The sequence below is a fragment of the Canis aureus genome, chromosome 1, assembly GCF_053574225.1.
Source record: "Canis aureus isolate CA01 chromosome 1, VMU_Caureus_v.1.0, whole genome shotgun sequence".
Classification (NCBI taxonomy): Eukaryota; Metazoa; Chordata; class Mammalia; order Carnivora; family Canidae; genus Canis; species Canis aureus.
The window spans coordinates 72,811,691-72,817,281 of record NC_135611.1 but is presented as its reverse complement, the minus strand read 5'-3'; the positions used below and the strand labels follow the sequence as shown (position 1 = coordinate 72,817,281).

General features: G+C 41.1%; 1 pseudogene; it reads left to right on the top strand.

The window, feature by feature from the left end:
- The first annotated feature begins 1,517 nt into the window (after positions 1–1,517).
- Positions 1,518–4,391, top strand: LOC144287764 (procathepsin L-like; annotated as a pseudogene).
- The last annotated feature ends 1,200 nt before the right edge of the window (positions 4,392–5,591 follow it).

The window sequence follows — 5,591 nt, the reverse complement described above, 5'->3', positions numbered from 1 at the left end:
GAATAAATAGATAAAATCTTTTAAAAAAAAATAAAAAATAAAAAAATAAAATGTTCTTATGGCTTTTCTTGCTTTGATGTTTAGTGGCCCTGCCTTCCAGTTACTGAAGCCCTTATCCCTCAAAGCACAAGGAAACCAGTGAATGGTCCCACCTGTCCCCAGTGCGGCCAGACCTGTCCCGTGTCCTATGAGGGATGTGAGACAATGGAAGGAACACGCAGATGCCCCCTGAGACAGGCCAAAGCATTGAACCTGGGAAGGCAGTCAGGAGGGAATGGGAAACCGAGAAGGAAAGGGTTCTCAGATCACTTAGGCCAGAGCCCCACCAGTAGTTCCTCTGTCCCCTGCCTGTGGAAGGACAGCCACCGGGCACCATTCCACCAATGCCCTCGAATCTTTGATACATGGCCTGTGAGAATGGAAGGGGTATCAAGGTTTTCCCTAGCTCCCTGTTCTTGGATTTCACTTGAGGAGACACAGAGCACTAAATCATCATATTACATATATTTCAATGTGCTTTTTTCAATATGTACTTTTTTCACATCTCTAATGGCATCAACTAAATAGAAATTATACATAGTTTTCCTTGTTGAATAAGCATAAACTTTTTCTTTTGGTGTCTTAGCTGGACCACTGTGACTGCTCTGTTGTTTTAGTCAATCCAATTAGAGACCATTTGACATAGGGATTGAGCCCAGACCATTGTCAAAATTTTTTGTTCTGTAAAGAACAAGCAATTATTATCAAGAAAACATCAGAATAGAAGTCATCAGCTTGAAAAACACAAGCAAACCCAGGAGGATTACAGTGAACCCTGCTGGTACTGATAGGGCCAATCAGGCGAAGCCCCAGGGTCTTAAGTGGGTGGCCTCAGAGCCATGGGCCTGGAGCTACACCTGCTGATGACACTGCACAGCTGCATTACCAGATGAGTGCCCCTGGTGGGGCCAGTGCAGTCCCCATGTATGTACTTGGGAGGATATATTCAATGTTCTCCCCACTGTATTGGCTCTAGCATCTAGAAGAAAGGAGGATGGTTTTGTATATCAATTGGTCTAATCAGAAACTCATTTCTTTTCCATCCCTAGGTTTTGAAACATACATCCTTCTCTCTTTCTGGCTGCCTTCTGCCTGGGAATAGCCTCAGCTGTTCCACAACTGGATCACAGCTTAGATGCACACTGGTCCCAGTGGAAGGAGGCACACGGGAAACTATATGACAAGGTTGGTAACACCCGAGCTGTCCAGGGAGACCCCCAGAGAACGGTCTATCCTGCGGAGAGTTCGCAGCAGAGAGTAGCTTCCTGAGGCCGCTCTTACCAAGGCAGTAAGCAGGGCCCTGGGTCTGTGCACGAGGTGGGCACATGTCCTGCTGTGTGGCTGCTGGAGCACAGCTTCCAGAAGCACCAGGCCAGCGCTGGACATGGTTTCTCCTCCTCTCTGTCAGCACATCCACTTGGTGCTGCTGAGTGCTTTTAACTAGAAATAAGGATGATGGGTTATATGTTTTTCTGCAGGATGAAGAAGGATGGAGGAGAACAGTGTGGGAGAGGAACATGGAAATGATTGAACAGCACAATCAGGAATACAGCCAAGGGGAACACAGCTTCACTCTGGCAATGAATGCCTTTGGTGACATGGTGAGTGTGGCATGGATTGCTGAACATTTTGTGCTTCCTTTAAGTATTCTTTCAAAAAAAATCTCATGTTTGTCAACATTCTGTTTCCTTTTCCTTGAAGACCAATGAAGAATTCAAACAGGTGCTGAATGACTTTAAAATCCAGAAGCACAAGAAAGGAAAAGTGTTCTGAGCACCTGTCTTTGCTGAAATCCCCTCATCTGTGGACTGGAGAGAGCAAGGCTACATCATTCCTGTGAAGGATCAGGTGTGACCATATTCAGCAGGTCACCCTCCAATAGTGAAGTAAAAAAGGAACAAGTGTCATTGCTGTGACAGAGTGAGGAACAATATGTTTAAGAGAATTTTCAGATAAATGAGCTATTGTCAAATCTTTGTATTTGTTTTAGAAACTGAGTGCTTTTTAATTTGGTTTCAGGGTCCTTGTGAATCTAGGTGGGCATTTAATACAACTGATGCCTGGGAAAGACAGACATTCCGCAAAACTGGCAAACTTGTGTCCTTGAGTGAGCAGAACCTGACTTCTCTTGGGCTGAAGGCAATGAGGGCTGCAGTAGTGGCCTGGTGGGTAACAGCTTCCAGTATGTTAAGGACAATGGGGGCCTAGACTCAGAGGAATCCTATCCAAACACTGAAATGTAAATAGAACTCCTTATCTTGTCATTCCAGCTCTGCTTGAGAGTTGAGGAAAAAGAGTTGGAGAAAAAAGATACCATATTTAGTATTCACATTTTCTATTGTAGACTCTGCATCTACAAACTGTCAGAACTGTCATTAAAATGTATTAGCCCAACACAGTTCTGCTAGCCGGTTACCATTTGGCTATTCCTATTTCTTTGTTATATGGAAATATCTATACCATTCTACATACGGTTCAGATTTTCTAGAATGGAATATTTCCTCTGGACTGGTAGACCAAGAGTGTGTCATTGAATAGACACCAGCTAATTCTCCAACTTCAAAACAACTGATGTTACTTCAGCTCCTGAGATGCTTTATAATGAGATTGACTTGGAAATCATTCAACTGCAAACAGTCTTGAACTCATGCTCCCCAAGAGGTGGATGGTAGTCAACAAGTCTCTTTCCCTTTCCTTTTGAAAGGATGGATCCTGCAAATACAGGCCTGAGTATCCTGCTGCCAACATCACTGACTTCGTGAACATCCTTCAGCAGGAGGAGTCCCTTATGGTGTCAGTGGCAACTGTGGGGCTGGTCTGTCTCTATTAGTATCAATGCAAGCCTGGATACCTTCTGGTCTATAAAGAAGGTAACCATTTGTCTATGTAGAAATACAGGCAGAAAATTTAAAAAACCACCCTAACATACAGCAATATTGACTTTGGTATGTGGAAGCTATTGTAGAATTTTGGGGGTGTGGACTTAACGCAATTGTTCATTCTGTACATGTAATATTTTGTTTCCATTTGACATGACTTGAACTATATTTTCATGATTTTAAGCACTTCACAATATATCTAAATGGCTATATAAGCCAATTGGTATAGCTTAATTCATTTTAATTTCCCCCCACTTATTAGGCTTTTAAAATTTACAAAGAGTTTACTACTATAATTGAAATGAAAAGAACTGCTTAGCTCAAGTAATTTTGGGTTCTGTGCTGTTTCCTTAACTGGTATCCTAAAAGCAGAATGACAAGGTTTCAATGAGGGATCTTTTATGCCCATTGTTAAGTTGTTTACAAAAATATTGTGCCACTTTTTCTTTCTGCTAGTATTAGATTAGGGCCTGAATCCCTAGTGTAGCTCAGAAAAGAACTGCTTTTAAATCTTATCTGGAGTTATGTCATTTCACTGAATTTTGAGATGCTCCCCTTATCATGGTTGATAGTCTAGATTATTGTCACATGTTAACCTGTCACTTGGAGATCCTACCTGGAGACTGAATTTTTCTTTTCCAGGCATTTGTTATGATCCAAACTGCAGCAGCAAACACCTGAATCATGGTGTTCTGGTGGTTGGCTATGGATTTAAAGGAGCAGAATCAGAACACAAAAAAATTTGGATTATCAAGAACAGGTAAAAAAAAAAAAACCAAAAACACTTATCTTTGAAATTGAAAAGGGAATCCTTCTTGGAATCAGTGTTTGGATGCAGGTTTCCATGTTCCAACATTTGAACACACTTCTGAAATCCCAGAAGCGTTTACTCCACTTAGAGGGAACACAGATATACTCATTTGATGGTAATATTAACATACTATCTCAAGTTTGCTAGGGTCCTGGTGCAGTTTTGGTACCATTGCATTTCTAAATTTGGAAATTTTCTTATTTCAGAAATACATCTGACCCCCAAGTGTTCCCTTTACCTGTCTCTTATTTTGCAGTCTGTGAAAGGTTTGGGGATAGATTTTTGTATAGGGTTAGAGCTCAACGATGAACAGGAATGGCCTCTCCTGATTTTTCCTGAATCTGTCCTGGCCTCTGCTGCACTGCTCAGTATCAGGTGTGATTGTTCATAAAGATAAATGTGTTTGTTCTTCTGTAATAAATAGCAAATAGCAAACCCTGTCTCCCAGCTAGGGCACAGACTGGGGCATGCAGGGCTGCATACTGATAGCCAAAAACCAGGACAACCATTGGGGAAGCACCACTAGGGTGAGTATTCCTGTCGTCTGAGATGATGGTGATGAAGAGGGCCAAGATTAGGAGCAGAATGACTAGAAAATGAATTTTGTTTTAAAGCTGACCATATCTAATTGTGCAAGATAAAACTCTTAAATCATTGAATATCCAACTTGTGATTCCCTTCTGTGATCGTTCACAGTGGTGAACATCACTACTTCTTTAATCACTCTAATCAATGTTGTGTGATTCACTTGCTTAATAACTGAATTTTCAGGTTTTAAAAGGCTGCATTAAAAAAAAGATTGCATAAAGTTTTACCTTTTAAAATAAAATTTACTTGCATATGCTGAGGTGTGATTCTGTTTTTTGTTTTGTTTTGTTTTGTTTTTAAGATTTTACTTATTTAAGAGAGAGAGAGAGAATGCACAAGTGGTGGTTGGGGGGCGGGCAGAGGGAGACGGTAACACAGACTCCTCACTGAGCTCAGTGAGAGGGAGAGGGAGCTCAACACAGGGCTCAATCCCAGGATCCTGGGATCATAACTTGAGACAAAGACATAAGCTTAAACAGCTGAGCCACCAAGGTATCCCTGAAGTTTGTACTTTAAAAGGCCTCTTCCACCTTCTTTTTCCCTTCATTGTCACATGACTGTGGGCTATGTTTACATTTTAAAAATTTGATAGGATTTATAACTTTAAGGGAACAGTGTAGAGAACTTTAAAAGAAAGAATGTGCATTTTTTATTTTTCTTTTCTACAAGTTTCGGGGTAATTGCAATTTAAAATCTACTTTTTTTCCCCTTAAGTACAGGACAATTATGTTCCAATATCCTGGAATTTTACAGTATCCAGAAGCATTTTGAGATGTGTAAGAGAGATTTGGGGATTGGTCAAGAAGGTAGGGTTTGACTTGTTTCTAGAATTGTGTCAAAGAGGCTGACCTTGCTCTGTCCTGTGGTCCCAAGTATTTTAATGCTGGCACCTCAAAGCATGTACAGAGAAAGAAATTTCCTGAAGTGAGTGAAGGAAGTCTAAGGCAGTAGCCGGGAGAATGCTGCCTCAGTGGGTCTCTGTTTGGGTGGCAGCTTTGGGGGCCTGGCTGAATGAGGTGGATGCCACTGTTTATGGCTCTGGTCAGTATAAGAATGGCAGACTCTGCTTTTCTTCATAGGCAATCAATATCTTTTACAGTTAAAAGTTACCTACTTAAGATAATATTCTCCAGTTAGTTTTTCCCAGAAAAATTGCTTATAAAGAAGACAGATCACATTTTCAATATTCAGAAGTTCAGGCCAGAATGTCCCAAGTCATTTGTTTGCTGAGCTACCATCTATATAGAGTCTGGTCACTCACATTTTCTTTTAGG